We start from the raw sequence: 25,076 nt of genomic DNA, 5'->3' as shown, positions 1-25,076 counted from the left end.
GATTGTATCGTCTTGGATAACAAACTTCTTTCCATCATCTTTCTAAATAGAGATATGATGGTTCCTCCACTTGCCTCAAGTTTCCTCTTACGTATTAAATATTTCTTGTTTTCTTCTGCATATTAGATATGTCGACATTCCTCAGAAGATTTCCATCTGAGAATAAATTTCTCTTCACCATTTTTATTTTGTTTTCATACACCTTTATTGCATGATTTTGCATTATATCTAGCTTCATCTGGAATTTCACTACCTTTCTAGTTTTCCAACTACATCCATTACATATAACTTCTTAAGAAACGTCGTCCTCATTTGTAGGAGGTATTGCTTCAATAAATAGAAAACTTGAGACCTAGTCTTCTTGGAATTGTCTCCCTTTGGTCCACTGGCCTTTTTTCCTTTTCCGTGAATGGATTGTGTCACCTTCCAAGGAAAAATCTTCAACATTTTCATCACCAATTTTTGTTGACATTGCATTTATCTCACCCTAATCACTTAGGAACCTATTCTTTCATCCATCATATGGATGTCAGATGCATTTTTACGAGAGTTAGCATCTCTCTTAGTAACATATTGGTCAAAGGAGCTTGAAGCATGAAGAGAATGTGTATTTTCTTGGATGGAGACATTTGGAAGTATGATAATACATCCATTTTCCTTGATGGTTTCTTTCCATGATTAGCTTTTGACAGCTTACTGAATATTCCACAAATAAATTTTCAAATCGATCTAGAAACATGCATCAATAGTTTCCAAGAGTTGAGAATCACTAGATTTGTAGGTAGTATTCAAAGTATACTATATGGCATAGTTCAAAAGTACATATGAATCAAAAAGTATTTCATCATACATCATAAAAATAAACATCAATTAAACAGCCAATATACATTCTATGCCCCATTTTCTTTTTTGTCTTGAACTCGCTTAGGGACAGGGTACAACATATTTTTACTGTTTCAAAGATTTCAGAGCAAAATATTTACATTTTCCTTTCATCATTACATGTACCCATTTGTACGCAAATTGCTTCAACGAGATATGCTTCATATAAATTCACTTGTTCATAGAAAATAGAATTGTACTTTTCAAGAGAATTGTTGAGTAAACATTGAAAGAACATATATAAAAAATTGAATTTTGAGGCAAAAATGCAATTTCACAAAAAAAACTTGTTTAACAATGGTAATGGGAAACTATTAAGACATAAAATATAATAATTCATTTGTATAATATTGAAACAACATCATCCCTTGGAAAAATATTGAAAGAACATATATGGCAGCTTGCTTCCTCTAGGGAGTCATGCCATTTATTAGCACAAGGCGAAGAAATTGAATATGTTTAGCAGAAACAAAAATTTGTAGTTTGAGGAATATCCACATCAAAGAGATTGACATATCCCCACATTGAGACACTTGACTCAAGGAAGTCCAAGTGTTTATGTGAACAAGACAAACAATTTGAAAATGGAAATAAAAGCCATATTGCCACTCAAGTAGAAGGAAATGAGCAAACAGAGAAGGGAAACATGGGGAAACAATTATTGACAAAGAAGGTGGAAGAGTCTGATGCTACAAAATGTAAGGATATTGATGTTAATAGTGAGAAACCATGTCAAGAAATTAATACTACAGATATTAAGGAGATCAATACTATGAGTGAGATGCGGGAAGTAACTGTAGGGATGTTGGATATGAATGAATCTGGAGGAATAATAAGCAATACAAACTCAAGGATTTCTACAAAATCAGATAACTCAAACAACGAGATTGAAATTTCAAAAAATATAAACTTTATTATAATGCTTTTGTATTCAACAAATCATGTGTCAGATAGTTTGGTGGGTCCACCATCTGATTATTGAAGATCGATGTTGGCCAGATCAATGGTCCACAACCATCGCGGGTTTCCAACTAGTCTAGTTTTTAACGCCTCTTCCAAAACCCACATTCAAAAGCAATCACCACATGGTTTCGAGGGATTTTGTGCAAGATACTCCTAAGGATTAATGATTGTGCACTTTGCAAGGCCTGCACTAATACCAAATGTCAGATTGTTTCATCTGTTGCTCTTCTATGAAGACAGATGCAGAGTTAAATGTCAATTAGGCATACTAACTCATTTCCACATAATCATTGACAATGATGTCACCTATAAATCCTAAAAGGATCACATCACTAATAACTATTCTTACACCAACAATATTAGAGGCAGACATGACACAACACAAAACAATTGAACAAAAATAATGCATGGACCTCATGTGAGGCGCTCTGTTATGAAACCAATTCACAAAAAGATAGAAAATATAGTTGAACGCCTTAGAATTCAGCCTATTCGAGGGGGCAACCTCCTTTACATTACACAAATGAACAATTCTTCGATGATACAAATGATCCCATGTGGAATCTTCAGCGGATAAGCTCTTCCACTTGATGAGATACTCTGAAATGGATTGATTTCGTAGCTGTCGAGTTCTTGTTTCTATGACTACTTCCGGTTCCAATATAATTTTTCCTTCCTTGTCAAGTTCTGGCAATATTGTTTGAACTGCGAGCTTGTCGCCTATAACCTTCTTTAAACATGAAACATGGAAAACTGGGTGCACATGAGAAGCTGTAGGAAGCTCCAATTTGTATGCCACAGTACCAATCTTTTGCAACACCTTGTATGGACCATAATACTTTGGTGACAATTTATTATCCTTCTTAGCTTTCTTGATGGACATTTGTTTATATGGTTGTAGCTGTAGGAATACCCAGTCACCTACATCAAAACTTCTTTCGCTGCGATTTTGATCTACCTGTTGTTTCATTCTATTCTGCGCCAACACAAGGTTATCCTTTAAGAGTTGGAGAACTTGTTGTTGATGCTCGATATGATGTTCCACTACTTGAACCTTAGAATTTTCTCTTAAATATGATGTGATGGATGGTGGCTGATATCCATAAAGTGCCATAAATGGGGTCATTTTTGTTATAGTATGGAAGGAAGTGTTATACCACCATTCAGCCAGAGGCAACCATTTGACCCATTGTGTCTGTTTATCAGATACAAAGCAACGAAGATATCCTTCCAAACATTTGTTTATTATCTCAGTTTGTCCATCAGATTGAGGATGATAAGATGAGCTATGAGCTAACTGAGTACCAAGACAAGAAAATAATTCTGTCCAAAAATTTCCAGTAAAAATGGGATCTCTGTCACTTATAATAATCTTTGGGTTTCCATGTAGCTTTTGAATTGTTTCCATAAATGCCGTAGAAACTATACTATCTTTAAATGGATGTGATAATGCACAGAAGTGTGCATACTTGGTAAGTCTGTCAACTACCACCAAGATGACACTCATTCCTCAAACTTGGGTAAACCTGTGATAAAATCCATTGAAACCTCCTCCCAATGTTGGCTTGGAATGGATGAAGGTTGTAATAGAACTGGTGTCTTAATTGTTTCAGCTTTATTTTGTTGGCATACCAAACATTCCACCACAAACTTTTGAATATCCGATTTAAGGCCATCCCAAAAAATTCCTTCTTAACCCTGTGGTGAGTTTTTAAAATTTCTGAGTGCCCTCCTAAGAGAGAAGTGTGCAATTCCAAAAGAATCTTTTGTTTGAGTTGGGAATTCTTACATAGGTATAAGTGATCTTTGTACCATAACGAATCATTTTTTCAGCTAAATGTATTAGATGTACTGGAATCTTGTTGTAACCTTCAAATAAGTTCCCACACTTCTTCATCATTCTTCCATTCCTCCCTTACTTCGTTTATCCAATCTGGTTGGATAATAGAAATGGCACACAACAATGCTTCTACATCCTCATCCTTTCTTGAGAGTGCATCTGCCACAACATTTTGCTTCCCTTTTTTGTAGATGATTTCAAAGTCATAATCCAACATGTTTGTGACCCATTTTTGTTGTTCTTCAGAGGATAATCTTTGTTCTAAAAAGTATTTAAGGCTATCATGATCCGTTTTTACCTTGAAGTGTCTTCCCATTAGGTAAGGTCACCATTTCTTAAGTGCATGTAGTATTTCCAACATTTCCTTCTCATAAATAGTTTTGTATAAATACTTTCCCTTGATTGGATGACTTTCGAAAGCAATGGGTCTTTCATCTTGCATTAAATCTGCACCAATTCCATTTCCTGAAGCATCGCATTCCACAATAAAGGTTTTTGTGAAGTCTGGTGTAGCTAAGACCGGTTCTTGGCACATTGCCTCTTTAAGATGTTCAAAGGCCTTTGTTGCTTCTGGAATCCATGAAAATTCATCTTTCTTCAACAATGTTGTTAGAGGTGCTGCTATTTTCCCATAATTCTTAACAAACTTGCGATAATACCCTGTCAACCCGAGAAATCCTGCGTTATGGATGTGGGGATTTTCCATTCCTTAATGGCTTTAATTTTTCTAGGGTCTACCTTAACTCTTTCATGAGATACAATATGACCCAGATATTCCACCTCTTGTACTCCAAAGAAACATTTGGATCTTTTTGCATATAATTGTTTCTCCTCCAATAGTTGTAGCACCCTGTCAACATGTTCAACATGATCCTTCCAAGACTTGTTGTAGATTAGTATATCATCAAAAAATACTAACACGAATTTTCTAAGGAAGGGTTTGAAAATGGAATTCATCAAACCTTGAAATGTAGAAGATGCATTGGTAAGGCCAAAAGGCATGACCAAAAACTCATAGTGGCCCTCATGAGTTCTAAATGCTATTTTTGGAATGTCTTGAGTCTTCATTCTGATTTGATGATATCCTGAACGAAGATCTAACTTGGTGAAGTAAATTGATCCATGCAATTCATCCAATAATTCATCAATGACAGGATTGGGAAACTTATCCTTAATAGTGAGCTTGTTGAGCTCCCTATAATCCAAAGACATCCACCATGATCCATCCTTCTTGTGCACCAATACTACTGGAGTAGAGAAAGAACTTTGGCTAGGTTGAATTATACCAGCCTCAAGAATTTCTGCAACAATACGTTCAATTTCACTCTTTTGGGCATAGTGATATCTGTACAGCCTGATGTTTGGAGGAACACTTCCTGGAATCAAATGAATAGCATGATCATGATCACGAATAGGTGTGAGACCTTTGGGAGTCTCAAATACCTTGGAATGTTTGTCCAAGACTTTTTGGAGATCTAGATAAATAGATGATTTCGATGTGGAAACATCTAGCAAACATAATTGTGCAATTACACCTAGTTGTTCCTTTTTTAGAAGCTTTGTCATACCGTTAGAGCTGATTATCTTTCCCGATTTCCCTGCAACACCCCTTAATTCAACTTCCTTTCCTTCCGCATAAAATTTCATGAAAAGTTCTTGAAAGTTAAAATCTATTGTACCCAAGGATTGTAGCCATTGGACTCCTAATACAACATTAGCACCTCCCATTGGAATGGAAATCATTGGGCTATTCAATACATATTCTCCCATTGATAGTTTGGTATTATGGCACTTTCCAGAGAAATTTATCATTCCTCCATTTGCAACCATCACTTGACACTTTGGTGTTGGACATAGGAAGCAATTCAATTCTTTTGCTATATTAAAATGAATAAAATTGAGGGTACTTCCTTAATCAATCAACACTATTACATTTTTCTTCATGATATGTCCTTCTATCTTGATGGTTTGAGGAGTGGTAATTTCAGCCAATGCATTACAAGATATGGTCGGATTCATTTCTTCTTTATCTAGGCTTTGTTCTTAGAGTATATCCTCTTCTTTTGACCTTTCTTGTTCCTTTTCTTCTTCCTCTTCACAATCTATGTAGAATAATTTCTTCTCAGCACACTTATGACCTTTAGTATATTTTTTATCACAACGGTAACAAAGCCCTTTTGCTCTTTTTTCTTCCAATTGTTGTGGTGTCAACCTTACAGGTTGTGGAAGGCTAGGGGCAACAACACTTCCATCTTTATAGTTGTGAATGGTAGGCTTCCTGGTTTCCATAATTTTGCTTTCCATTTTTCTTGCTAACTTGAATGCCTTCTCTAATGAATCAGGTTCCCAAAGGTGAACATCATGTTGGATATTATCCTTTAAAGTCCCTATGAACAAATCAATCCTATGCTCCTCTGAAATATTTTTTACCCTTATGTTCAATTTTTGGAACTCCTCAATGTGCTCCATCATTGAACCCTTTTGTTTGAGACTTATCAATTGGCTAAAAAAGGTATTGCTTTTTGTATCCTCATAATGTGTTGTCATTTCTTCCGTAAAAATTGTCCAAGTGACAATTTGTTTACGAGAGCAAAGCCATTGATACCATACAAACTGATTTGGTTCCAAATATAAAGTTGCAATACGCACCTTTTGTGTGTTTTTCACATTATGGAGATCGAAAATTTGCTCCATCTGTAGTATCCATGTTGCGGGATCCTTGCCATCAAACTTCCTCATATTGAATTTTGGAATATGGTGGGTCTTCGATCTAACCTTAGAGTCTATGAAATCATGATTAACATTTCTTTTATTCTCATCATGAGTTTCCTTTACTACCCTTTCACTATTAGTGACCATTTCTTGTAGCAACTTATTCAAATTTATCTTCAACTCTTCCATCTTATCATCCATGCCATCCATATTAGCGTCCATGCCATTCATCTTAGCTTTCATGCCATCCATCTTAGCTTCTACATCTTTCTTTAAACCATCCATCTTAGCTTCCACGCCATACATCTTAGCTTCTACATCTTTCTTTAAACCATCCATCTTAGATTCTGTTACTTTTTGTGCGAGTGACATTTGTTGCACTTGGTCTCGTAATTTTGATATATCATGTTGCATTTCTTCCTCTTCTTCATGAGTCATGCTAGAGTTTTCAGGTTTCTTACTAGGTGTTTGCATTTTCTTTCCTCGGGGCATCAATTACTGATAATAATGCTTTACTATGCCCTTTTAATTCCTTCAAACTAAATTTTCAAACCAAGCTTATGCAACATTTAAAAAAAAAACTACACACCTTTTTTCACTTTATAGGAGCTCAATATTGAATCTGATGTATCTCTGTAATTTTAGATCATCTAGTTTTGAAATTGCGACTTGCAATAGCCCTCTGTGTCCTCTTTCCAATGCCACCGATCTGATTGAATTTAGATTCTTCAAGGCAGAGTTATGCACAATCTCCCAAGATGACATGATTATAGACCTTTCCAGAAGAGCGAACTTGTATGAAGTGCCACGTGTCACTGTTTTTACCTTAGTATCTAAATATACACAGGAAACTACAGTTCATCCTCTTTCTGTAACTTCTTACGAAATTTCAATCTGATGCTCGAAACAAAAGTTATAACGATTTTCCCCAGATCACCTGTTTGGAATGAAATTCGAGAGTCTGCAAAAAGGAAAACTTCCTCATATCATATCTCCGAAAATATAGCGCAAAAAGCTCTGAAATTCGAACCCAAGGTTCATAACAATTTTGGCCCAAATGGGTTTTTTTTAGCATCTGAAACATCGCAGAAAAAAAAAAGTTATAGCGTAAATTCCAAATTGACCTATTTGGAGTAGCGAAACCCTAGAATTCAAGGCTCTGATACCAAATGTTATGAAACCAGCTCACAAAAGGATAGAAAAGATAGTTGAACGCCTTAGAATTCAACCTCTTTGAGGGGGCAACCTCCTTTACATTACACAAATGAACAATTCTTCAATGAGACAAATGTTAAAACCTCCTTTCTATATATAGGAGTCTAAGGGGTCACAATATAACCAAGCTGACCTAACAATAATAATATAAAGGCACAAAAATAACAATAGAGGGATTCTATGGGGCACAATAATAACAATATGGGGACAATAGGGGCACAACAATATTAATAAGGGTTACAACTACAATAGTAATGGGGGCATCACTAGTATTATAGGGACCTAACACACTCCTCCCTTAACTATGTGCTGGTGAACAAAAAAATTGAACCAAAACAATCCATCCAGTCTTTTGAAAGGAAAAAAAAGGGTTGTACCTTTTGCTTGATCTGCACATAAAGGACCAGACCGAGATTGAAGCATCCAAAATTTTCCAATCGTACAAGCGACCACTCGAAAAACAAACCAAGACTGCAACCCAACATCGAATGACCACTGTGAAGGCTCAATCAATCACGGAGTTGTTACACTCTGTCTGTTGTCCAAGTGTCCTCTTGCGAGGAGCTCCTCCCTTAACTATGTGCTGGTGATTTGGATGGATTTTTTATGAGTGTAGATATCATACACATTTATACAAGGGAATTAGACTGTAAATGCAAGAAAACCCCTAAAATCTAGGACGAATTCAACCATAGCTAAGGGCGAAATAACCCCTAACCAATGTCATTCCTGGAAATTGGGGTTGATTAGAAGCAAATGAAAATCCCACCTACATTGTGCTACATGCAAACAATTTTTTCAAGGTGAATTAGGGCTTGGAACGAGTTACAAACCATTCTTGGAAATCAGGGGGGGGGGGGGGGGGGGGGCGATTGGAAGCAAATCTCACCAACAACTAATATTTTCAAGGTGAACTAGGGCTTGGAACAAAAATTTAGAGAGACGAAATATGTTTTATCTCTATCTGTTTCCATTATATTGGCAGTTAAAGAAACATTATCTCTAACTGTTTCCATAACTTCTAGGCGAATGATAGAAAAAAGGTGTAATTTAAAAAATGTGCCCATCCAAAATAGAAAACCCCTAAAATTTTCTATGATGGAGATTCTTAATTTGTGAATAAGCTTTGCTACAATACCATGGCTCATCAATACCATATTCCCAAAAATGGATAAATCATTTTATACAATACTTGTTCATATGACATTTTTTAATTAATAAATTTAATTAAAAAGGAAAAGAGACATAACTAAATGGGAAATATATATTTCTTATCATTAAATAAAGGATTCTTTAAACGAGTGTTGCATTAAATAAGAAGTTCTTTAAATGATGTGTTATATAAACATGCTAACAAAGAATAAACCGATTAAATCAATGTTACTAAAAATGAATAGAGAATAACTACCTATTAAAATCAATGTTACTTAAAATGGGAATCTATTCTTATAGATTTTACCCTTTTATATAATTGACAATTCCACTTATTCTATCACTATAGCTTTATCTATCAAAGTATGTGTATGTCTTTACGTCATATTTCTTTCTAAGGGGTGCGCTTATTATGTTGAGAGGCGCTCTACAGCCCAATATGCGGGTAGATGTCAAGCCTAAATGTCTAACATATAACAAATTTAATCTAATGTCAATGTCGGCTCTAATTAAAAATTTATATAGAGGTAGATGTGTAGGTGTAAATGTTTAACATTTAACATTTATATGTTGGCTCAATTAAAAAATAATAAAAGGTTAAAAGAAATATAGAGCCAAGTATGGTGGAGATATTGTACTGTAAACATTTAATTCTTGGCTCAATTAATAATAAAAAGTTGAAAGTAATAAAGATAATAAAATTCAATTAGATTATAATTTTGTTTTGTAGGTCAGCTTAGCTCCTCCAACTCAAGTTAGAAATTGTGCTCAAATTGCATAAATAATTATAGGTTACATTGGTGAATGCTAAATTAATAATAGTTGATAGACAAATCATCTTATAGTTTTGTTTTGGCATTAACTAATAAATTGAGTCAATTATCCAAGTGGCATTATATTATGCAAATGATGCAATAAAACCCTCAAGTTATGGTCCAGTCAAATGTTTGAAAATTGTTTTTTTATTAATATTGAAAAACAAATATATATTTTTTGAAGTTGAACATTATAATTTGCATTGATTAATGCTAAACTAATAGTGATGAACATACAAATCGATATTTAGAGTCTAGCCTTGGCAGGGACTAATAACGATTCCATAACCATATTTGAATTTAATTAATAAACACACAAAAACTTAATACCTACAATAAACTTACAATGTAACAAGTTTCTTAATGATGGATATCCAATCCCACTTTACCATGGATATTATTAACTTGTAAATAGTCTTTGTTATAATACCATGGCCAATACAATGGCTTATAAAAACCATAACTCATTTCACAATAAAAAATTAAAAGTAAAATATTTTAGACATCATATATATCATTGATTACATAGAGTGAAAATTCTCCATCATATGGATGGAGGGAGGGAGAGAGAAGGGGGGGAAGGAGAAAGGGAGGTAGATATTGAGAGAGTTGGAAGTTGAGAGAGAGAGAGTAATGGGTAGGGAAGAGAGAGAGAGGGAGGCATAAGAGAGAGGGAGAGAGATGAATGAAGAGAGAGACGAAGGTAGGAAGAGGAGAGAGGGAGGGAAGAACAAACACATAGAGAGATAGATGTAGAGAGAGACAAAGTGACAAGGTAGATATGGAGAGAGAGGGAGAGAGGGTAGGAGGGAAGATAGAGAGGAGATGTGAGAGAGTGGGAGAGAAAGGGAAGAGAGAGTGGGAGACATAGAGATGGAGACAAGAGAGAGGGGAAGAGAAGGAGAGAGGGATGTGTAGAGAGAGAGAGATGGGGGAGAGAAAGAAATAGAGAGGGAAAGAGGGTAGGAGGGAAGATAGAGAGGAGAGGTGAGATTGAAGGAGAGAAAAGGAAGAGAGAGTGGGAGACAAGAGAGGGGAGAGAAGGATAGTGGGAAGGGTAAAGAGAGAGAGATGGGGGAGAGAAAGGGAGAGAGAGCAAGGAAGAGAGAGAGGACTTGAAAGAGAGGAGACAGGTATGGAGATAGTAGAGGAGGGATGAGAGAGAGGGAGAGAAGTTGTTAGATAAACATTACTCGAGAATAAAATTAAAGTTGACCAAGTCTAATAGTGGAGGTTTTGGGCATGTGGTATTGTGTACCCATGGTTCTATGCCCTTGGAATTGCATGTAATGGAGCCTATAAAAGGAAGGTTAATGAAATTTCATTGAGTTGGGTTTTTACCTAGAGTTAGGGTTTTCCCAGGGAAAATATTTTGTGCATTATGTGTGTGTTTCATTATTGATGTCGTATTAATGTATTTCCTCTCAATAAATCTTTCATGGTAATTTTTTAATTATCTCTCTAGTATATTTTCTACACAAGGTATTAGAGATAAACGTTGGCTTTAGAGGGATGCTTCTATTGCCAAGGGTTTGCATTGGCCTGGTAGATGGAGAGATCTGAGCATTATTTGTATGCAAAGTGTTACTTTAATGAAATGATGGTTTCATTATGAGTTGTAGCGATGGAAGTTGGTTTTGGAGAGAAGAGCATAGAGCATGTCAAGGTGAGTGGATGGGTTGGGATAGAAACAATGGAAGAATTTACAAAGAAAAAACATTATAATGGAGTTGAAAAATTATTGCATGTGAATGGGCATGTTGTTGTAAGACCTAGAAAGGTATGTGTACTCCTGGGTAATCACTGGTAAAGTTTGGGTTAGACCTAGGTGATAGGGGAATGCCAGGTTAACTGATGAGTTAGACCTAGGCGATAGGAGAATGTCAAGTTAACTGATACGCAGGGTATAGATTTTAAGGGGGGTAACGACCAGAGTGAGCAAGGCTAGGCTGACTCACTTGGCAAGGTTGGTTGGATTTATTCAAGGAACCCCAAGTCAAGTTTAAGGGGGGAATGTTAGGTAAAATTGGCTCGGGGATAAAGTCAAAGTTGACCAGATTAAACAGTGGTGGTTTTGGGCACATGTTATAGTGTACCCATGGTTTTTTGCCCATGGTACCGAATGTAATTGAGCCTATAAAAGGGTAGGAAAACTTTATTGTAATGTAGGCCACGGAGGTGAGTGGGGAAGGCTCACTTAGTCTGGTTGGCCAGGGTTTTGGCAAAAGCTAATGAAATTTCATTGGGTTGGGTTTTCCCTAGAGTTGGGGTTTTCTTAGGGAAAATATTATGTGCAATGTGTATGTTTTATTATTGTTGTTGTGTTAATTCCTCAGTAAATCTTTCGCAGTAAACTTTTAATTGTCTCTTTGGTTAAATTTCAACATAAGGATCCAACCTAGATGTGTTATGTGTATATAAAAACCAACCTAGATCCATCTTAACCCTGGATCTATCAAGCCGCGAGAGGGATCAAATATATTTTCACTTAAAAGAGATTGACATCTCAAGATATTTGATCTGGTATGTGTATATAAAAATCAACCTAGATCCATCTTAACCCCAAATCTATCAAGCCCCAAGAGGGATCAAATCTCTTTTCACTTAAAAGAGATTTGCATCTCAAGAGATTTTATCATTCTCGGTGCTTGATAGATTCGAGGCTGACATGGATTTTGATCCCTCTTGGTGCTTGATAGATTCGAGATTAAGATGGATCTAGGCTAGTTTAAATATGATCACAACTACCAAAAAGTGTTTAAAGATGTCTTGTTAAAATTGGCAACCAAGGCAAAACTTCATGTGGGTCATCTTATTCATGGCTAATAATATTTTTATTAGATTCCTCTCATCGAGAGGTGTAGGATTGATATAAAGATCAACCAATTTCGATAAGTATTCATGGAGATATGAATTTATTTTGATTATGGAATTATTATCAAGCCGACCTACAAATCATGTAGGCTCAGAAGCCCAACAGTCGCATCTATTCACCCACCAACGTTGTGTATAAATATAAGAGGACTTTTCCTCATTTGGACTCACTCATCTCATCACATCTCTCTCTCTCTTCTGCGCAGATATGAGTCTCTTCTCTACTGCGCTGAAATGGGTCTCTCTCTCTCTCACATGTGAAGCCGGAAGCTGTTGAATTTGAAGCTGCAACTGCAGAAGTAAAGATTGACTTGCATGGCCTAGAAGATCTCCTCTTTGGAACTGCGCTGTAGGTTCATCTGAACCTCCTCTGGAAGCCGAAACTTTTGGTGGTGGAATGAAGTCAATCCGACGAACGGTTTGCAAGATATCAACTACCCTAGTTTGAAGCCGGAAACTGTTGAAACTGAAGCTGCAACTGCAGAAGTAAAGATTGACTTGCGTGGCCTAGAAGATATCCTCATCTAAACTGTGCTATAGGTTCATCTGAACCTCCTCTGGAAGCCGAAACTTTTGGTGGTGGAATGAAGTCAATCCGACGAACGGTTTGCAAGATATCGACTGCCCTAGTTTGAAGCCGGAAATTGATGAAACTGAAGCTGCAACTGCAGAGGTAAAGATTGACTTGCGTGGCCTAGAAGATCTCCTCATCTGAACTACGCTGCAGGTTCATCTGAACCTCCTCTGGAAGCCGAAACTTTTGGTGGTGGAATGAAGTCAATCCGACGGTCGGTTTGTGAGATATCGTCTGCCCTAGTTTGATAATGAAGCCGCTAATGCTGATGTTGTTGATCTAGGGTTTGATACTGCTGATATGAATCAGATTTATTGTACTATTTCTCTCTGCTGAATTATTGAAGATAAAAGAAGATTTGATCAAAGGGTTTCCCCACACATTGTGGGGTTTGTCCCTGGCTAGCCGCCACATCTTGTGTCTCTTGTCTTGGCTTGTTTTCTGTTGATCATTTAATGTTCTATCTGCACTTTACTTTATGTACATGTGATTGCTAATCGATGGAATATAATAAGAAAAAGAAGTAAACTGTTATAAGCATAGAACATACCATAACTTAACATGGTATCAGAGCTGAGGTGAAGACAAAGCCTGAGCAAGAGCATGAGCAATCATTGAAGAGAAGATTGGTAAGGCTATCCTAAAAGAACTATGGGGTCCTCAACACTCTTTCCTGCCGAAGACAAGCTCCGTGAGAAAGTTGACTATCACGGATGGAAGATTTCTATCGATCTAACCCTTGAAGATCAAGGAGTGTTGGACCATGTAAGAGGCAATATTGTTGAGCCTTCATCAAATGCATCTGTTGCTGCCTGGAACAAATGGAAAAATGGAGAAGTCAAAACAAAGAAGATCATCCAGGACTCTATCGACAAGCGCTTGGTGGCCTACATCTCTGATCTAGACACCTCCAAGGAAATCTACGACAGACTGTTGAGTTTATTTAAAGTTAATGATGCAAATCAAATTTTGTTTCTTAGAAATAAGTTGAGGGAAATCAAGAAGGGTAAAGATGAAAGTATGCAAGCATACTTCTTAAGAATCACCGAGATCAAGAACGATCTCCTATCTATTGGGGAAACCATTACTGACAGAGAAATGGCACTCACAACTCTCGGAGGATTACCATCTGAATGGTATGTGTTCAGGACTACTCTTTTGAACAATAATGTAATTCCTAGTTTCAAGGAATTAATGACTAGATGCATTCAAGAACAAACAAGGGTAGAAGAGCAGGAAATGCCCTTGCCTAAAGGTCCTCCTGCTGCTTTTTCTTCTCATGCTAAGAAAAGAAATAATTCTGGGCCTAAATCAAAAGGAAAGGCTGGACCTAAGGGTGGAAGAAAAGGATGATGTTACATCTGCAATAAAGCAGGTCACTATGCAAGGGAGTTCCCTGATAGAAAGGACTCACACTGGGACAATGATCAAAATCCCTCTAATGGCAAATCAAAGGAATGAAAAATTCAACAGCAAAGGTAAGAGGAGAGCTGGGGATCGAGGAAGAGGACAACCATTCAAGAAGGCTAGAAAGTCCAGGATGTATTAAATGCACCTGACCTCAAAAAGAACCTAGTGTCCATCTCGGCAATGGAAGACAAAGGCTACAAGGTAACCTTAAGCAATGGCAAGGTATGTATATGGAAATGCCTTTACTCTTGGGTTTAGTGTTGATTCATCATATCCGGTCGATGGAAGTCCGCTAGGTGTCATCTCTTGTGACACAACTCTTCAGTCCGAACTTTGGCATCAGAGGTTTGCCCACCTTCATTACAAAGCTCTACTTGGTGTAAAACAAATGGTGACAGGGATGCCCGAATTCCTAGTAGAGAAAGAAGGTGTATGTCCGGTATGTGCTGAAGGAAAGCTCAAAAGGGGACCATTCCCTTCAAGTCAAAGCAAGACCTCCGATATATTACAGTTGGTTCACTCAGGCATATCTGAGGCTGGCATTAAGAAGGAGACTACTACACCACATACTCTTGAGCAGAATGGTGTGGCGGGAAGGAAGAACCACACGATGATGGAAGTTGTCTGGGCCATGCTACATGATCAAAGACTTCCAAAGTTTCTATGGGATGAAACTACAATCACCGCCGTATATGTACAAAATCGATGCCCTCATCAAGCATTGCGTTACTAAACTCCTGAAGAAATGTTCATCACCGGTCAAAGGGAAGTCGTGATTAGTCATGATGTCACCTTTGACAAAGATATGGCTCTCAGCAAGGTGGACAATCTACTGACTTTGAGTAGCTCTCAAGAAGCTGACACGAGGGAACCGAAAGAAAAGGATGATGAATCAATGCCTGATGTAGAAGAACCCATGGATCCAATTGATCCTCATCCACATGAGCCTTCCTCTTCTAGGAAGAGGCCTTCATGGCTTAGGGGGATACTTGATGATGCTAAAGGACATGCTGCACCCTGAGGAACCTTCCATCAAAGTAAGAAACTTAACAGGTATCAGGGATACCTGACCATCATGAGCACGATCCTACAAAATGAACCTTCATCATCCTCAGATGTCATCAAGCATTAACTATGGAAGGATGCTATGACCATAGAATATGAGTCTATTATGGAGAATGATTCCCAGACCCTGGACAAGACAATTATTACTTCAAAATGGCTTTACAAGATAAAGCATGTAGCAAATGGAAGTATGGAAAAGTATAAGGTTCATTTTGTTGCTCGTGGTTTATCCCAGAAGGGAGGTATAGACTATGATATTTGCACCTGTTGCCAGATATACGACCATCCGCTTGATCATAGCCCTTGTGGCTTCACAAGGATGGAACCTACATCAGATGGATGTTAAGACCGCGTTCTTGCATGGTTCTATCAAAGAAGAGGTCTATGTGGAGCAACCTGAAGGATTTTAGATTTATGATTGAAAATCTCATGTATGCAGGTTGAAGAAGGCTCTCTATGGGCTGAAGCAAGCACCCCGAGCATGGTATGAGAGGATCGATAGCTACTCGATGAAGCTGCGATTCACTAGGAGTGAAGTTGATCCTAACCTTTACTTTAAGGTTGAAGATGACAAGCCTCTCATACTGGTGTTGTATGTGGATGACCTCTTTCTAACAGGTGCAAACCCTCTCATTCACAAATGTAAGAGGAGATGGCTTCTGAATTTGAAATGAAGGACCAAGGACTTGAAGTGTGGCAGAAGCCAAGGGAAATTTTCCTATCTCAAGGAAAATATGTGGTAAATATATTGGAAAGATTCGGTATGATGTACTGCAAGCCTGTGACTACCTCGAGGATCTTAACTTTTAGAAGTTATATGGTAGTGATGTCGGACCAGACTTGGGAAATGCCTCTGAGTTTCAAAAACTCATTCGCATTGATGTTCTTGGTGAACCTCCGTCCGAACATATGTTTTGCAGTTAGCATTGTGAGCTCATATTTGGTTGAGCCTCACTGGATTGATGCCAAGAATCTTCTGAGATGTCTTCAGGACACAATCTCTCATGGATTAAGATACACTGCCGGAGATGTGAGACTACTTGGATATATTGATGTTGATTGGGCAGGCAGTGTGGTGGACCGTAAGAGCACTTCCGGGTACTGTTTCACCTTGGGATCTTCTTCGATATCCTGGATGAGCAGGAAGCAGAAGTCGGTAGCTTTGAGCACGCCAAAGTAGGATATATTGTTGCTAGCATAACCTCGTGTGAGGCAGTCTGGTTGCGAAAGCTCTTCATTGAGCTATTTGGATTTACATTGGATACCACTGTGATTCTCTGTAACAACCAGAGGTGGGATTCAATTATTGAGGAATCCTGTATTCGTCAATTGCTCTAGCAGATAGACATCATCTGGGATATGGTAAGTTGATGAGCAAGGAAGCTCCATCACATTAAGATGGTGTACAGGTTGATACACCTTGTCAAAGCCCCGAGGAAAGATCTAATCTGTGATTTTCCAAAACGACTTGGAGTCAGCAAGAAACCTTTGTACAAGGGTCATGCATGTTGCATACATTGAGCTCTGGGAGCTCTAAGGGCTTGCGGTTCCTACTGGAGCAACATATGACCACAGGGTGACTCACCCTCCCCTGGTGGTGCACACTGGAATAAGATGATTCGCTCTCTTGTGGGACAAGATGATTTGCTCTCTTGTGGAACAGGATGATTCGCTCTCCTGTGTAGCAGGATGATTAGTTCTCCTGTGAGGCCTGGATTGATGTGTTCTCCATGGCAGCCTGGATTGATGTGTTCTCCACGGCGATTGTAGCAGGATTGATGTGTTCTCCCGTGAGGCCTGGATTAATGTGTTCTCCATGGCAATTGTAGCAGGATTGATGTGTTCTCCTGTGAGGACAGGATTTATTAGTTCTCCTGTCGAGGCATCCTACCCATGCAGTCTGGGACTCATGGGAAGTACCTCTCATCTGATCAATGAGCAGGGAAATGAAGTTAGGGACCATAGTAGTACCGATGGACGCATCGTTGTAACTACCGTACTCCCTACGCTAGGATGACCTCCATTGATCTGGGATCAATGACACTGGTCTGGGACCAGTGGTAGGAGTTGTACCATACTATGATGCTGACTTCGAGTCGGTTGAGACTGGTCTGGGATCAGTGGTACATACTCTGAGACTGACTTTGAGTCAGTGGAGGATGATATTGGTCTGGGACCATTGGAGTTGTACTCACTATGACGCTGACTTTGGGTTGGTTGAGACTGGTCTGGGATCAGTGGTACATACTCTGAGACTGACTTTGAGTCAGTATGATACATCCTCGATCATTTCTTCTTCTTCATAATTCGGACAAAAGCAGAGCAGAACAGAACAATGCAAGAGCAGAGCAGAACAGAGCAAAACAGTACAGATCAGTGCAGGCAGAACAAGACAAAGCAGAACACGCAAAATAGAGTAGAGCAGGGCAAGGGTCAGGCTGTACAAGGCAGTGCATTTGATGGATGAATAGTAACGACCGATAGACAGATTGCAGATGAAGTTCTCCATGGTTGAGAGGGAGTGTTAAAATTGGAAACTAGGGCAAAACTTCATGTGGGTCATCTTATTCATGGTTAATAATATTTTTATTAGATTCCTCTCGTCGAGAGGTGTAGGATTGATATAAAGATCATCCAATTCCGATAAGTATTCATGGAGATATGAATTTATTTTGATTATGGAATTACTATCAAGCCGACCTACAACTCATGTAGGCTCAGAAGCCCAACAGTCGCATCTATTCACCCAACAACGTTGTGTATAAATATAAGAGGACTTTTCCTCATTTGGACTCACTCATCTCATCACATCTCTCTCTCTCTTCTACGCAGATATGAGTCTCTTCTCTACTGCGCTGAAATGGGTCTCTCTCTCTCACACATGTGAAGCCGGAAGCTGTTGAATTTGAAGCTGCAATTGCAGAAGTAAAGATTGAATTGCGTGGCCTAGAAGATCTCCTCTTTGGAACTGCGTTGTAGGTTCATCTGAACCTCCTCTGGAAGCCGAAACTTTTGGCGGTGGAATGAAGTCAATCCAACGAACGGTTTGCAAGATATCGACTGCCTTAGTTTGAAGCCGGAAACTGTTGAAACTGAAGCTGCAACTGCAGAAGTAAAGATTGACTTGCGTGGCCTAGAATATCTCCTCCTCTGAACTGCGTTGTAGGTTCATCTGAACCTCCTCTGGAAGCCGAAACTTTGGTGGTGGAATGAAGTCAATCTGACGAACGGTTTGCAAGATATCAACTGCCCTAGTTTGAAGCCGGAAACTGATGAAACTGAAGCTGCAACTGCAGAAGTAAAGATTGACTTGCGTGGCCTAGAAAATCTCCTCATCTGAACTGCGCTGTAGGTTCATCTGAACCTCCTCTGGAAGCCGAAACTTTTGGTGGTGAAATGAAGTCAATCCGACGGATAATGAAGCCGCTAATGCTGATGCTGCCGATCTAGGGTTTGCTACTGCTGATATGAATCAGATTTATTGTACTATTTCTCTCTGCTGAATTATTGAAGATAAAAGAAGATTTGATCAAAGGGTTTCCCCACACATTGTGGGGTTTGTCCCTGGCTAGCCGCCACATCTTGTGTCTCTTGTCTTGGCTTGTTTTCTATCGATCGTTTAATGTTCTATCTGCACTTTACTTTATGTACATGTGATTGCTAATCGGTGGAATATAATAAGAAAAAGAAGTAAACTGTTATAAGCATAGAACATACCATAACTTAACATGTCTTCTAATCATAATATAGTAACATAAATTTAGGTCTTTCTTGTAAACTTTGAGCTTGAATAACATTAAAATAATAATAATAATTAAAATTATGCACCATGTGTGTCCTTTGTGTCCTTTAATGTGTAAAGTTGTTGTATATATTGTAAACAATATCAAAATATAATAAAAAATGTTAAGCACAGCGTTCAAAACCCTGACAGGGTAAGATAGATTTATCTGTCTTAAGTAAGCTATCAATCATTTTCATATGGGAATATATATATATATATAATTAAATAATATTGTTTATCATAAAATAAAACAATTAAAAAATGTGTTTCAACTCAATTAAAAAATTTCTGTGCTAAATACAATTCTAGTTTAGATTGGAAATGATCCATTGAATTATCATTTAAAAAGTATAATAACAAAATTTTAAAAAGTCTAAAATTGAATTGGTAAACAAAAAAATATATTACACTTCCACCCTATCTGCAATTGATGATTTATATCATAAAATGCACTTAATATGTATAATCTAAATATATTAACAAATAAAAACCATTAAATTAAATTAGGAATAAAAATAAAAAATTCAATGTGGCAACATTGTACTATCCCCTTTGGGGTTCAGTCAAGGTAAACCCAAACTGTGAAGACATGCTTTTGGTTTTATAGGTGGACAATGGAAGCTGTTTAGAACTTCTACCGTGGTGCATAGCATTTACACACTAATTTCAAATATTACAAAGCCTAAAAAACGTAGTGTAGTTCATGCATGAATATTTTAGGATGAATCAATTTTGCTTTTTGAAATGGTTTAGTGAAGTGTTTTCATAGGCAGTGGTGGTTGTATTTTTTTTAAACAGGATATCGCTTGGTTTTTTTATTGTATTTTTTTTAACCGGAGACTAGTTCTCGCTCATGGTATAGTTATTATTGTACTCTACGATCCCTTTAACTTAACCTATTTTATAATCATTAATTAAACATAAATATAATTATCTTATTTTATTATCTATCTTAAACTTTTTAAAAGTTTTCAACCCAAAGATCCTGTGATCTGAATGTTCTCTGATATCAAGCTCTGCTTTAAGCAAAAACAATGATACATGTACTTTTTTTATTTTTAATTGAAAGAGATTTTTTCTGTTTGGAAAAAAAACTAAAACAAAAAAAATCTTGAAAGATAAGTTAAACATGCCGTTTAAATTATTTTTTAAGAAATAACAATTAAGTTAAAGAAAGATTTCGGCGAAAATCACATGGAATCTCATTTGTTGACGCGTTTCGAACCAACCAGTCGTTTTGAACCAACCAGTCATTTCGAACCAACCAGTGTGGTTCATCGTCTTGACGATGAACCACACTGGTTGGTTCGAAACGAGTCGACAAATGAGATTCGATGTGATTTTCGCCGAAATCTTTCTCTAACTTAATATAGATCACAGAAGCCTAAACTCGATTAAATAACAACCATTTAAAAGAGTAGAACAGAAAAAACAGGTCAAAAATACCCTGTGCTCTATGTAGAGTCCAAAGCCTGTGCTCTATGTAGAGTCGTTCTTCTTTGTACCTATCACCAACTTACTTCTCGAGCTCTCCTTCCTTCAACACTCTTTCGCTGGGATGCTGGCCACCAGAGCTTCCACCTCGCCCGTGGTTAGAGCTTGCACTAAGAAATGACCCTGAACCGGAGCAACACAGAGATGCTTAACCTGAAGCCATCAAAGAATCCTATCAGGCAATAGCTCTACTTCCGGAACCAATAAGTATAGCAATGGATCTTAGAATGGACATTACGTACAAACCTCACGCCAATGGATTCGCCGGATCACCAATTCTCCTTAATTGTAGCAGCTTTAGCCACTGAGCAGATGTATTTAAGGCTTTGTTCGGGAAACCCTTCGCCGCTTCAATGGGGCTTCCTAAGATTTGGCCCTTTCTGTGAGAGAATCATACCACAATTTAGCAATAGCTTTACTCCCGGAACCAATAAGTATAGCAATGGATCTTACAATGGACATTACGTACAAGCCCACGCCAATGGATTCGCCGGATGACCAATTCCTGGTCCTTAATCGTAGCAGCGACTATAATAAGTCTGTAGGCCGAATCTTACGTATTCAAGGCTTGGTCCGCGAATCTGAACATTATCTTAATAATGAAAGGGCATAGAAATACAGGTGAGAGGCCCAATGTGATATCACATGATGCAGAATGTAGACATTATCTAAATAATTAAAGGGCATAGAAATAAAGGTGAGAGGCCCACTGTGATATGACATGACGTAGAATCTGGACATTATCTTAAAAAGACTTAACCTAAAGGTTCAAGGTGCATTAATTTATATACACTGAATAGTGATCAAGTTTGAAGTTGTGTAGGATCAAACTTGACTGGTTTCTCCGTATAATGTGGGATCACATGCATATAGTTGTCATGTTAACCGAAAGATTCAAGGCGTATTAATTTATATACACCGAAGTGTGATCAAGTTTGAAGTTGTCTAGGATCAAAGTTGACCCGTTTCTCCATATAATGTGGAATTGCATTCATATAAAGATAGGTTAGTTGTCATGTTAAGCTGTTGAATTTAATAGGATATCTTAGTAGTTTTCAAGTTTCATTTTTTTCAAAATTTTAGTTGTCATGTTAACCCAACGGTGTCAAGATTGTTGAATATAATAAAATATTTTAGTAGTTTTCAAGACTCACTTTCTGCAAACGAAAGGGCATAGAAATAAAGGTGAGAGGCCCTCACATGATGCAGAATTTGGACATTATCTAAATAATGAAAGGGCATAGAAATAAAGGTGAGATGCCCATTGTGATATGACATGATGTAGAATCTGGACATTATCTTAATAATGAAACGGCATAGAAATAAAGGTGAGAGGCCCGCTGTGATATCACATGATGTAGAATCTGGACATTATCTAAATAAGAGGGGTTGTGGGGCAGCTAGTCCCTGCCCTATGTGAATATTGAGAGCAATGGTGGGAGCAAAGTCAAGTTGTGAAGTGTAGTCTACCTGTAGTCTTAAGGCCAGTCATATTAGCTTGTTGCAGTTTGAAGTTTCAATCAGATATTCGTGTCGTCTGACCTTGTGCATTGGCAGGTTTGCATTTGAGAGGCTATACACAACTTTCAAAGACTATCCATACATTATCAATAGACTTTGCCCCCCTAACAACACAAACTTTAGGTGAAACCATTACCATGCAACTGTGACTCAAAGTCAAGTCAAGTTGTTCTTAACTGCATAACGAAACAAACCAAACTACATAACAAAACAAACCAAACAAGTCTTCATGTGAAGTGAATCCCAAAATTATCTCAATACAGATATTGAAGTTTCAATCACGTATTCATGTCCTCCGACCTTGTGCATTGGCAGGTTTACATTTGAGAGGCTATACACAACATAGAGAAGCTTAGTTTATGCTATACACTGCTTCGAGAAGCGTACGATATTGGTATGAATAACTACAGCACACTAGATACCAGTAGTTCCAATAGAGTAAAGACAAGAAACTCCAAGGCAAAGACCGAAGGGACACACCTTGACCATGAAGAACAAGGAAGACAAAGAACAACCTTTGGATGGATTTCTATATGTAGATATAGCTATGATAAATTGCTCGTAGTTTCACAATCTAGTGTGCATGTCAAAGACTGTCAACCCTGCTACAGGATTCTAAATCTGATAAGCTCTTTATTGATCCTTAAAGAAGGGCTCAGTGGCATAGCATGGGTCTTTGAAGTCATTGCATGAGTCACTTGAATCTATGGGCAGAAAAACCACCCCACAGCTTAATGCCTTGGAGTATGCAATGGAAATCATCAGTGAAACCGCCGGAAGTTTTGATCATGATTTTTCTCAAAATGTTTTCACAGAGCAGGGGTTGCCACAAAGAAAATTACGAGGCCCATTTGCAGGTCTGGCTAGTGTTGTTAATCCTGAGCAAATTGGTCTTGATGATGATGGAGATGACATGGTTGAATATGCCAATTCCGGATACTCTGAAATCTATACTCTGTCATGCAGGTTTTGCAACATAATCTACGAAACACAACAGTTATTCCTTGCAAGAACTATGCAGGCAATAGATGCAGGGGTAGGCCTTGGAACTGTGTACTTCAAGGTTGGTTATAACCAACGTGGTCTGGATGAACGCTTGGGGTTTTTACAGAGTTTCATCATATGTCATCTCTAATACCCTTGTGGTCTTAGCAACACATGGAATGCATTTCTCATCATTTTTCTCATTGTTTGGAGCACCTGATTTTATCACAGGAAACTCTCTCATATTCACCATACTGAGAGCTTTTTTTCTCTTCTCTAAGTGTTTTATATCCACGGATAACATCCCCAAGTATTGGCTATTTATGCACTATATATCTCTTTACCAGTATCCTCTGGATTCTCTTATGATAAATAAGTACTCAAGCCTGACAACCAAATGCTTCTTGTGGTATCCTGAGCTCAATGTATGTGCACCCATCTATCGAATCCTTTGTTATGTTATCCTCAAGAGAAGAGCTTGCAGAGAAAAATGTTAAATCAATATGATCTGGAAATACGATGGCTGTTAGGAGATAATTTTTTGGACTCATTATCCCCTTATTGATTCTAAGGACAAGGGGGACCTCCAGCAAACTCTGGTTGATTCAGTCCAGGACTTTATTGAGCAAGCCATAGAAATCCAAGATTAGCTGAACAATGTGCAGAAGGATTTCTATCAAGGTGTACAAAGCATCTGGGAACAGAATTGAAAGTTTGACTACTTCACCAGAAAGGCTCAGCAGGTCAGGAGTGGCAATCTTAATCCATCAATCAATCTCAAGCATTTGATTAAGATTTGCAATGTATCACTCTCTATGTGAATTATCCATGGATTATTATGAAACTGAAGAATTTCGTAGGATTCTTGAAACACATGAAGAATCCACCCTAAGCAACAAAACCTTACTGTTCTCAGTGACTAGTCCATGAAAATGAGCACTGATGCACTTCTCATAATGCAATGATTATGAACACTCTAGTCCAGCATAAGCAACAAATTGATGTTTTAGGCAAAATAATCCAGGTTAAGAAATATGGTTAGCAATCTCAACAAAGGATCTCACTTTGTTGCTTCCAACCATAGGATGTTAGTGAATTCACTGCAACAATACTTCAAAGAGGAAGATATTGTATACCAATTAATGAAAGATATCGACCTAGACAACCAAGACTCTTATCCTTCCAACAATGGACAAGAAGAAGCCAATAGTCATGTTTCTCGTTAACCTTTACATTTTGTAAATTAATACGAATTCTAGGTGTTTTCCTAAGACTTTATACCTGCAAGGAATTTTGAAATACTATAACTGTGGGCATCTATAAAACTTTGTTTTGGCATATTTGGACTGACCAGCTTACTTTGAAAATCATGCACGCAGTCTTTATGTATTCCTTGTTGTCTAGCTCTGTACAAACTTTTATATCATAAATTTTCGTAGTTCTCTTCTTATAAACGAGTACTCAAGCTTGGCAACCAAATGCTTCTCGTGGTATCTTGAGCTCAATGTATGTGCAGCCATCTATCGAATCCTTTGTTATGTTATCCTCAAGAGAAGAGCTTCCAGAGCAAATGTTAAATCAATATGATCTGGAAATATGATGGCTATTAGGAGATAATGTTTTGGACTCATTATCCCCTTATTGATTCTAAGGACAAGGGGGACCTCCAGCAAAGTCTGGTTGACTCAGTCCAGGACTTTATTGAGCAAGCCATAGAAATCCAAGATTAGCTTAACAATGTGCAAAAGGCTTTCTATCAAGGTGTACAGAGCATCCAGGAACATAACCGAA

General features: G+C 37.8%; 1 protein-coding gene across 1 annotated transcript in view; it reads right to left on the bottom strand.

Annotated features, from left to right (window-relative positions):
• The window catches only part of LOC149253365 (TMV resistance protein N-like), a 108,769-nt gene extending 87,371 nt beyond the window's left edge, over positions 1-21,398 (bottom strand). The window contains exons 1-3 of the mRNA XM_089454460.1: positions 21,250-21,398; positions 21,023-21,160; positions 20,733-20,933 (exon numbers count right to left, since the gene is read on the bottom strand). The gene's annotated coding sequence lies outside the window, so the exon portion shown is untranslated. The remainder of the gene's footprint in view (positions 1-20,732; positions 20,934-21,022; positions 21,161-21,249) is intronic.
• Positions 21,399-25,076: the final 3,678 nt, after the last annotated feature.

Source organism: Pinus tabuliformis, chromosome 7, assembly GCF_031772625.1.
Source record: "Pinus tabuliformis cultivar Carrire ecotype Pingquan chromosome 7, CPIR1, whole genome shotgun sequence".
NCBI lineage: Eukaryota > Viridiplantae > Streptophyta > Pinopsida > Pinales > Pinaceae > Pinus > Pinus tabuliformis.
The sequence above is the reverse complement of the archived record's forward strand: the minus strand, read 5'-3'. Positions and strand labels throughout refer to the sequence as shown.